General features: G+C 48.3%; 1 long non-coding RNA gene across 2 annotated transcripts; it reads left to right on the forward strand.

Moving 5' to 3' along the window:
* Window positions 1-293: 293 nt before the first annotated feature.
* LOC310690089 lies at window positions 294-8,038 on the forward strand. Of its 2 annotated transcripts, none has more exons than XR_014517886.1 (3): window positions 294-422; window positions 2,597-2,663; window positions 7,631-8,038. It is a non-coding gene; the product is annotated as an uncharacterized lncRNA (long non-coding RNA). The 2 variants fall into 2 exon arrangements; XR_014517887.1 differs by having other exon boundaries at window positions 2,601-2,663; window positions 7,631-8,036.
* The last annotated feature ends 3,218 nt before the right edge of the window (window positions 8,039-11,256 follow it).

Raw genomic sequence — 11,256 nt, forward strand, 5'->3', positions numbered from 1 at the left:
TCAAGCCTCTGCTTAAAGACCTCCAAAAAAGGAGACTCCACCACACTCCTTGGCAGCAAATTCCACTGACGAACAGCTCTTACTGTCAGGAAGTTCTTCCTAATGTTTAGGTGGAATCTTCTTTCTTGTAGTTTGGATCCATTGCTCCGTGTCCGCTTCTCTGGAGCAGCAGAAAACAACCTTTCTCCCTCCTCTATGTGACATCCTTTTATATATTTGAACATGGCTATCATATCATTCCTTAACCTCCTCTTCTCCAGGCTAAACATGCCCAGCTCCCTTAGCCGTTTTTCAGCCGGAACTTTCCGGAATTCAGTTCCGGCACCTTTCAGGTCGGCGCCGTTGTCATTCAAGAGAACGAGGGAGGTGTTCGTGACGAGTTCCGGCACCTCTTTTTCTAGAAAAATAGCACTGATTCCTGGGTAAGCTTCTTTGTGGACCCTGGGAAATGCTCTTCAAAGCAAAAGTCCAGCTTCGTTTAAGCAGCTTTAGTGCAAACAGATCTGTTCTCTGAGGCCTACCTGAGTCTGGCTGACCAGGGCTAGAGTGAGAAGGAAGTGAGCCCTGAGGAAAACCTAAAATGGCTCCAGATTCTGGTCTGCTAGGCCTAGTAGAAAACATGGAGTGGACTTTTCAACATTATAGTGGACTGGGTTTGGTGGGCCGCTGCCTTCTTTATGGAGGTCCGAGGGACGATAGCAGAAAGCTGAACATCGCCTCACCTAGTTTCCCCCTTCTTATTGTCATTGTTTTCCTGCCATCGTCTCTTCAGAGGATTTCTCCTGCCCAGATTAGGATTTAATTGTATTCCTAGTGAGTCCCTTCTGGTTGTACTCATTCTTTCAGATGAATGTTTCATCAATATGATTAGGATCACATCTCCAGTCTAGTTTATTCAGGCAATCCGTTGTGACAGCTCAGAGCATAATACTCCCTCAAGGAACTATTTGATACCATCCCTATCATTTTATTCAAATCGTAGTTTGCATTCCACACTGGCAGTATAATGTTCTTCTCCCCTGGATTATATTTCATGAAATCCAGCAAGCACTAAAATCCTTCCCAAAAGGGATGAGATTAATATTTATATTAGCCGACATCATCATATTATTAGCATACGGGGATATTCTGCCAGGCAAGGAGGGGAAGAAAAGGCTGTGCGTGGTCATCATCAACATAATCATAAATCTCTGAAGAATCAGGCGCAAAAGAAGAAAGGAAAAAAGGAATTGAAAACGTGGCAATGTGCAAGGCTGCCTTGTGAAAAATGAACTTCTGCCCACAAACATAGATTTACCTCAGTAACCAATAACTACACAGAATGTGGATTTTATCACTGCTGCTTCTTCCAGTTACATGAAATCCTAAAACATCAAGTTGATTGTCCCTGTCCAGCTCCTTCCCCCCATCATTACAGATGCTTAGTATTCTACAGTATCTCTGGAACCCAATGGGTATTGTCCTATTCTGGGTGAAATCCAAAATGTTGGTCACCATCTTTAAAGACCTGAATGACTTGGACCCACAATAATTGAAGGACTGTCTCCTCCATGTTGTTCTTTATGAACCTGGTACCTTCCAGATGTTTTGGACTACAACTCCCACCAGCACCAGCCAGTAGCACACTGCTTGTAGTCCAAAACATCTGGAGTGCATGAGGTTAGTGAAGACTGCCCTATAGGAACGTGCCTATTCCCTTAGGCCAAGAATGGAGAACTTCTGGCCTGACAGCTCCCATCTGGCAAGGTCAATTGTCAGGAATTATGGAAATTATAGTTAAACAAACACCTGGAGAGCCAGAGGTTCCCCACGGGTTTAAGAAGTGATCCCTCTCTGGGCTTTTGTGTTTTGATCCACTACTAATTCGTGTGACTGTTTTTTATTATAGTCTTTGCTTGTATTTTTAAAATTGATTATTGGTAATTAATTAACTTCTGCTGATGCAAACCACTTTGTGGATTTGCTTCTGGAATCAGAAAAGATATAAATCCTCTGATAATCAGAGAGTTCTTAACCACATATGGACAAATCCTGTAGGCCACACATATCTGAGATACTGTCCTTCCCACTCTCTGCCATTGTGCTATCCACTGAACCTTCTCTCTGATCCATGGCCTGGTTCTCCCAGAGGAGGAAAACCAGTATCTGGGCTGCAACGCTTCAAACTGCAGGTGTGTGCTCACACGATTAAGTGATCTTTCACACCGAAATAAATACATCCCAATGCATAGAGAATTAACGTATCAGCCTGGAATCTGGTAATCTAATTTGTCCACCTGAAATCTAGGAGGAGTATTGCTCCCCACCCAAAGGTTTACCACAAGGATGGGAACCTGTGGCCATCTATAATTTGTTTTGACTCTAGCTCCCATCAGCCCAAGTCAACTTAGCCAATGGTCAGGGAAGATGGGAATTGTCGTCCAGCGATATCTGGAAGGTCACGGGTTCACCACTCTTGGTTGAACACCTCAGTGAAAGTTTGGCCTATATTGCCTTTGTTGCCTTCAAACCCCCTCCTCAATTAAATGCTGTCAGTCTTTGGCATAAACTATAGTTTCAGCTGACTTGTATTCTCTCTGTAATGTTTCTCCCACAGGAAGGAAGTCACCATACCCCGCCAGCTAGTGGAAGAGAGGACATGCTTAGTTCAGAAATTCTTACTGGTGAGTGGATTGTCACTGGGGGCTGGTCTTTCTCTTTCACCATGACCTGCCTTGCAGAGTTGTTGAAGATATATAACAGGGAGAGGAAAGAGAACTGTGTTTACCACTTTGAACTTATTGGGAACAAGTGCAGGATAAAAACTAAATAATTTTGCAGAAAATGACCTTCCATCCATATAAAACTGGATTTAGAATTGCACCATAGCCTTTCACACATGCCCAAAATTGGCACGAGAGAGGCATGCTTACTCACATCTAGGTATTTTGAGAATTGCTTCATCTGAATGAGGTGCAAAGTTAAACCTTGGGCATACAGAGTGAAAGCTGTATGGGTGTTAGCCTCATAGTCATTATACTGTGCTAGGGAGTGGGTGGCGCTGTGGTCTAAACCCAAATCCCCGCGATGGAGTGAACTTCTCTTGCTATGTCCCAACTCCTGGCAGGCCGGCAGTTTGAAAGCATACCAGTGCAAGTGGATAAATAGGTACCACTGTGGCGGGAAGGTGAATAGCATTTTTGTGCACTCTGGTTTCCGTCACGGTGTCCCGTTGTGCCAGAAGCAGTTTAGTCATGCTGGCCACATGACCCGGAAAGCTGTCTGTGGACAAAGGCTGGCTCCCTCGGCCTGAAAGCGAGATGACCGCCACAACCCCATAGTCTCCTTTGACTGGACTTAACCACCCAGAGGTCCTTTACCTTTTTTTTTTTTTTTTTACAATTATACTGTATTTTCTTGTGACTGCAAGCGATAGAAGAAAATACGCAGCAAATAGCAATGTGTTAATGGTATCCACTGAGCAAAGGTCCTGCTTGTTTGATACACCCACTTTTACCTTTTAGTTGTGTGTACATTAAGCTACAAGTTTATTATTGCTTCTAACCTATCGTGTAGCTATTTATTTATTTCATTTATATCCCACCTTTTCTTCCAAGGAGCTCAACAGTAGCATACGTGGTTCTCCCTCCCTCTTCATTTAATCCCCATAAGAACCCTGCGAAGTAAGTTGGGCTAAGAGGCAGGCAATAGTCTAAGGTCACCCAGGTAACTTCATGGCCAAGTGGAGTTAAATCCAGGTCTCTTGGTCCTAGTCCGACACTCTAACCACACCACCACACTGGCGTATTTCCCCCACCAATGTGTCATAAACTTCTGTGCTTTTAATTTGATGGATAAGGAACGGTGAAGTTGCTCAAACTTATGAAACCATCTGCCTTCACAGCCTTCTTACCTACCTGGGGGTGGGGAAACAATATTGTTAGGAGTAAAGGTAAAGGACCCCTGACAGTTAAGTCCAGTCGTGAACTACTCTGGGATTGTGGCGCTCATCTCGCTTTACTGGCCGAGGGAGCTGACGTTTGTCCGCAGACAGTTTTTCTGGGTCATGTGGCCAGCATGACTAAGCCGCTTCTGGTGAAACCAGAGCAGCACACGGAAACACTGTTTACCTTCCCGCCAGAGCGGTACCTATTTATCTACTTGCACTTTGAAGTGCTTTTGAGCTGCTAGGTTGGCAGGAGCTGGGACCGAACAACGGAAGCTCACCCCGTCATGGGGATTCGAACTGCCGACCTTCTGATCGGCAAGCCCTAGGCGCTGTGGTTTAGACCACAGGGCCACTCGCGTAAGCTTAGCTGATGGGGTTGCATAAGGAAAACATGGTGGGGCAGGTCAGCGGCTCATTCACTCTCCAGCATCCTGTTCTCACAGTGGCCAACCAGTTGCTTATGGGAAATCCACAAGCAGGACCTGAGATTAGACACACTCTCCTCTCCTGCTGTTCCCAGCGACTGCCATTCAGAAGCCCACACCCTCCAGCAGTGGAGGTAAAGCATCAGGGTAAACAGAAGCTATTGTAGCAGAAAGCTGTGCTTGCTATGTGTGCTCTTGGGCACTAGATGGCGTCACCTTTGTTTTCTTTGAGGTTCTGGGACGGTCCGCTGCCCAGTTAGCAGAGCTTTCATACTGTATCTAAAAAGAAAAACTAGAGCAGCATTTCTGCTTTCTTCCACACACAAAAAGGCAGAGGAAATAAGATCTGCTCCAATCCTGGCAATGCCATTTGACCCTTGACCCATTTGAGGCGCTTTTTGATAGTTTGTTTTTCAATCAAGCAATGCATAAAATGTATGAAATAAACAAATGACTGTGTTCTACCATTGCTTCCTACTACAGTGGTACCTTGGGTTACATACGCTTCAGGTACAGACTCCGCTAACCCAGAAATATTACCTCAGGTTAAGAACTTTGCTTCAGGATCAGAACAGAAATCATGCTCCGGCGGCCCGGCGGCAGCGGGAGGCCCCATTAGCTAGAGTGGTGCTTCAGGTTAAGAACAGTTTCAGGTTAAGAACAGACCTCCAGAATGAATTAAGTACTTAACCCGAGGTACCACTGTACTAGGAAAAGGTCTTTGGACACAGAGCTCTTCCCAGACTCACTCTAAGCTCCTTGCGGTCATTAGAATCAGGGTGTTTCCAAATTGGTGCTTATCCTTGGGCCAGAATTTCTCATGCATGCAAGTTTTTCTCAGTGCCCACATGACATCATTTGCATGCACTGGAGCATGCGGAGGGAGGGCACACACTCCTCAGGATTCTTTCCTGCACACTTTCTCCAGAGTTTCCCCAGAAGCCAGTGGCTGACTCATCTCCTTTCACTCCGATTGACTCCAATCGGCAGGAAGGATATGAAGACCTTGGCTAAAAAGCTCCTCCTTCGTCCCACTTGGAGGCCTCTAGGATGCTGGAGACAGAGACCCTGCTGCAGAAATAGTAGTGTATCTTTGACACACACCCCCTCCACAACCCTAGGCCGCCACACCTGTGTGAATGCAATGCCCAGTCATCTTTGAGCATTGGCGATGTTGGCTGGGGCTGATGGAAGGGCAACAAGTACACCTTAAAAACTAACTAGGAGTTACTAGTGAGTGATTCTCTTCCATTGGGCTAGATTCGGACTTACATCTGGCTGAGTACACATGCATAGGATTGCACTGAAGCTGTAATTCTGCGAAAGGAAATAATTCTGGGAGCAAGTCCCATTGAACACAACTGTACTCACTTCCAAGGTGATGTGCACTGGATGGTGCTATTTATTGTGGCATTTGTGGCCAGAGAGCTTATGCCAAAACCAGTCTGTTCCTCCTCCGAGTAAAGGTAAAAAAGCCCTGGACAGTTAAGTCCAGTAAAAGGCGACTATGGGGTTGTGGTGCTCATCTCGCTTTCAGGCCTTGGGAGCCTGTGTTTGTCCACAGACAGCTTTCCGGGTCATGTGGCCAGCATAACTAAACCGCTTCTGGCGCAACAGTACGCCGTGATGCAAACCAGAGTGCACAGAAACACTGTTTACCTTCCCGCCGCAGCGGTACCTATTTATCTACTTGCACTGGCATGCTTTCGAACTACTAGGTTGGCAGGAGCTGGGACAGAGCAACGGGAGCTCAACCCATTGTGGGGATTCAAACCCAGGGGCGTCTTACCCATAGAGGCGAGTGGTGCAGGGTGCCAGAGTGCCAAGTTCTGGAGGGTGCCAGGGAAGAGGTGGAGGTTGGCGCGGCGCCTCCCAGCATCAACTCGCCGCCCTCGCCCACCTCTCTGAAGCAGCGCTGTGTCCAGAGCCTCTGCCTCTTCCCCACCAGAGGAGCCACTGACTGCCTCCTCCAGCCCCACAAAGCTTGCCATAAAAAGCTGGGCAACTCTGGGAAACGGGGGTGGGGGCGCCGGAGGGATCTTTGCACCACGGCGCCGGATATTCTCAAGATGGCCCTGTTCGAACCGCCAACCTTCTGATCAGCAAGCCCAAGAGGCTCAGTGGTTTAGCCCACAGCGCCACCCGCATCCCTTCCTCCAAGTACTGTAAAATAAACAGGCTGTGCCCACTTACTGGGAGGAAGCCACAATGAACATGAAGGGATTTACCTCTGAGTGGCTGTCCAGATGATTGATTTACAGCACACCTCCCCCTCCTGATGTTCAGACACCCCCCCACCTTTGTGGAGATTCCCATTCTTCACTTAAATATTTGCATATTTGTTTCCATGCAAATATAGAAACTTCTTGCTCTCAGGGAAAACTAACCGCAATGCTTTGTATCTCCTTACCTGGGAATGAATTCTATAGAACTCGGCATGTCTTACATTTAAGGAAACATATAGATGATTGCCCTCCCCCCATTTTTCATTTCCAGATAGGGGTTTATTGCAGGATCCATGCTCCTCATTACTGAAAGTTGCTCTGACTCTTTTTGCAGTTATGGGTATGAAGGTATCAGTTCATACCCCTCCCCCGCCACCCATTTAACCTGGATTTACTGTCGTTAATGACCCAATTGGGATATTAAGCCCCTGTCTGGAAGTACTCCAAGGAATTGTACAGTACTTCATTTTTAACCTCTGGCTGGCACTCCTTCAGGCCTAATCTTATACTGTATATGTCTACACAGCTAAGTGTGCATAGGATTGCAGCCCAAGCCTAACCCTACGGGACAGCCTCTCCTGGTATGTCCCACAGAGGAACTTACGGTCTTCAAACAAAAACATCTTGGAGGTCCTGGGCCACAGGCTGGGCTCAACCAGAGCCAGGGCTTTTTCAGCTGTGGGTCCGATCTGGTGGAAGGCTCTGTCACAAGAGACTAGGGCCCTGCGGGACTTGACATCTTTCCGCAGGGCCTGCAAGACAGAGCTGTTCCACCAGGACTTTGGCCAGGGCACAGCCTGACTCCCTCCTTTGGCAATCCTCACAGAACTCTAGCCCAATGGTTGCCATTAATTTGATTTGAATTAATTTTATAATGAAATGATTTTAGAATGTTGCATTATTTTATTGTTGTTAGCCGCCCTGAGCCCGGCTTCAGCTGGGGAGGGTGGGATGTAAATAACAATTTATTATTATTATTATTATTAAGAGTGGTAGAGCATCTGCTTTGCATGAAAGATGTCCCTGTTTCAAACTCTGGCCTCTCTATTTAGGACTGCGGGAGATTCCCTGCATGGAACCCTGAAGAGCTGCTGCCAGTCAGTGTAGACAACACTGGACCAAAGGTTTGACTTTTCAGTAAAACACAGGAAGCTGCCTTATACTTACTGAAAAGAAACAGCCCAATCCAGTATTGGTATCTACTTAGAAGAAATCCCCATTAAGTCCTAGATAATGTGTTTAGCAGGCTTTGCAAGCCCAGGACCCCCAGATGTTGTTGGATTATAACTCTCCACCCTTTGCTGGCTGGCACTGATGAGACTAACAATCCAGTGACATCTGGAGGCCACCAGATTGGCAGAGGCTGGGGGTCTAGGATTGCAGCCTCAGTTTATTTGAGTGCGGTGGGTTTTACCGCTTGCTAAAAGTGCCTGTAGCTGAGTCATATGCAGTCATATGCATAGCTGAGTCACTTGGGCCCACAAGAGTTTAATGGGATGCAAATGTGAGTTTCATCCTCCCAAATGTACAGGAATGTGAGTTTCATCCTCAGAGCATTAAAAAAATGGATTTTTAAAAAACCTCTGCTCTGGGGCCTCAAAAATTAAATATGAAAAAGGCCAGGGAGGAATAAATGGAACAGTAGGATTTTTTAATTTAATACTCCTGGTTGAGGCACTCTGAGATATATTGGGCAGTAGAGGGTATTTAAAGTATTATTATTTAACCACATTTATATACCGCTTATTTTTTGTTTATTGGTTTTATTTATATACCTGCAGGTCTCAGAGAGAAACCCGCAAACTTGGGGTCTCCAGCTGTTGTTGGACTACAGCTCCCATCATCCCTGACCACTGGTCCTGCTAGCTAGGGATAATGAAGGGAACTGTAGCCCAAAAACAGCTGGAGACCCAAGTTTAAGGAATACAGCATCTCCAGGTCAGGTATGGACCCTTTGGAGGTCCCTCTGGTTTCGGTGGGGTGGGGCATTTTAAAGGTTTGAGGGAGAACAGTCTGTGTCGGATCAAAGAAGCTGAAAACTTGAGGGGTAAAAAAACTAGCCAGCCACCTTTCAGAGAGAGCAGAAGGATGAACCAGTCAGACAGACAAACCTGGAACTAGGCCGGCCAGAAGTCCCTGGTGCGCGGTCCTGCCATTCCAGGCAAGCAGCCTTTACTGCTGCCGTGGAAAAGGCTTATTGTGCGCGGTCTACTCGGGAGCAGGTGCTCGATGGCGCTCCAGGGCGCGCCCGGTTTGAGGGAGGGAGAGAGTGGCGGCCTGCCTCGGCTGGCAGCGTGGACGCCTCGGCCTGGGAGACCCACGATGCGCTCGTGACTTTTCGCACAAAGTCTCAGGAGTCCCAAAGGGCACGTTTCCCAGGGCCGGAAGTTCTACTTTAAATGCGCTTGGGGAGAAAGATCGGAGGAGGAGGAGGAGGGAGGGGCGGAGCAATCGCTTCCGAAAGGAAGCCTCCCAAGGCTGATTCCACCAAGGGCCAACTGGCCTGATAAAGGATGCCTCTAAACCAGTGTTTCCCAACCACTGTTCCGCGGCACACTAGTGTGCCGCGAGATGTTGCCTGGAGGGAGGCGGGCGAGTCGGGCGGCGAGAGGCGGGGCGGCGGCGGCGAGGAGAGGCCGCCCAGCGCGGGGCTCTCGCCGTCTGCCTGCCTGGCTGCCTGCGAGCTCGGCGGGCAGCGCCTCCGTCTGCAGCGCCCGCCTCGCAGCTCTCATTCCCTGCCCCTGCCAAAGCTCACCCAGCCAAGCCGCGCTCTCCTTCCTGCCTCGCTTTGCTGCCTCCTCCCCCCCACCCCCAAAGCTTGGAGGTTCCCCGGCAAGGGGGAGGGAAAAAAATTGAAACTTACACTTTTGTGCGTCCCTCCCGGCGTGACGCTGCGCGCTGACGTCACGGGGCTGTAATGGTGGTGTGCCTCGAGATTTTTTTCATCAAACAAGTGTGCCTTTGCCCAAAAAAGGTTGGGAAACACTGCTCTAAACCGCCTCCCCTGCGGACATCCAGTTAATAATAATAAATGGAAAGCGTAATGCCGGTGGTCAACAAAAGAGGTTTAAAGACTCCCTCAAGGCAAATCTAAAATAAAAAAGTAGTATAAACACCAACAGCTGGGAAACACTGGCCTGCGAGCGCTCCAGTTGGAGAACAGCCTTTACCAAAGGTTTCATGGGCTTTGAAGACACAAACTCAGGACGCAAGGGAGAAACGCTCTAAGAGGAAGGCACATTTGGGAAACCCTCACCGTGATCCACTCCCACCCGGAAACCTGTGTCCCCACTGTGGAAAGACGTGTGGATCCAGATTTGGCCTCCACAGTCACTTAAGGACCCACTGTTCAAACTGTGTTTATGGAAGACAATCTTACTTGGCTACGAGTGATCGCCAAAGAAGAAAAAGAATTTTATTATTTGTACCCCGCCTTCTGATGGGGTTGTTCAAGCCACTCTGGGCGGCTTCTAACCTATACAAAAACAAAATAAAAGATTAAACTTTAAAAAGCTTCCCCGGGGCCCAGAGGAGCCGAGATCTGCTGCTCCCTTCGCGAACTGACGCCTGGCCGGCCCCCTGTACGAGGCAGCGGATCCTGCGCGGAAAGGGGCGCAGGCAAGCGCACGTCCTTAGACGTGCTCCTCAGGGGGGAAATTCTGGGACTGGGCACCAGGCGGGGAGGGGACCGGGTCAGGGGCTTTCCCGCAAATGGGTTTAAGATGGGATTAAGTGGTCCTCTTTGACTTGACACGATTAAAAAAAGCGCGTGGTTTTCTCCATCCCTTGCGACTGGAAACCTGGACGGCTTGGAGAGGGGGGGTGTGCCCGTGTCCTCGTCGCTTGTTTTCTGTTGGCACGTTTAAAGCGTACGGCTTCCCACCCCAAAGAATACAGGGAACTGTAGTTTACCCCCTCACCGAACTACAATTCCCAGCACGCTTAACGTACTACGCTTCCCAGCATTTTATTTTTATTGACCTTACTCGTGTACTTGGCTGGCCTCAATTAACGCTTTAAACGTATGGTGCGTATACAGCCTGTAAAGAACGATTTCCGACGGGGACCCCGGAGACGTCCAGTTTCTGGACGCCCCAATGGCGGGGTCTCGTTTCCCTCTCGCTTGATAGAGACGCGCGCCTGAGAATCAACTCGCGCGCGCTGCGCGCTCTCCAAAATCCAGATGCGTCTGTAGGTAGCACCAAAAGCACGATTAAAAATAATAATCACCGGAAAGGCTGTGTATGTGTGTGGGCGCATTAGTCCATACATAATCGCTCTTGCACCTTTTCTGTGTCAAGCATTGCGTTCACTTTCCTTTGATCGTATACTGTTTAGATTAGAACCAGTAATTCAACGAAAAAGCCAAACATTTCATTTGCACAGCGCCCAGCGAGCCTATGTTATCGGGCAACTAACAAAAGAAACAAAAACTAATTCGGGCTGCAATCCTAACCCGACAGACCTGGGAGGAGAAGCCCCGTTGAGCTCAATAGGACTTCCATCCGAGTAGTCACGGCTAGGACTGCGCTGTCAATAGGTTGAATAAAACAGCATCTGAAAACATCGGCTAATCACTCGTCCTCAGCCTTCCTGGAGAGTTTACGCGCAGACTTTAGCGAGGCTTGCTCCTAAGTAAACAGGCAGGGAGGAGTGCGTTTGCGCGTACTCTGCGCAA

This window comes from Podarcis liolepis, assembly GCF_965112155.1.
Source record: "Podarcis liolepis genome assembly, chromosome: 12".
NCBI classification, from domain to species: Eukaryota; Metazoa; Chordata; class Lepidosauria; order Squamata; family Lacertidae; genus Podarcis; species Podarcis liolepis.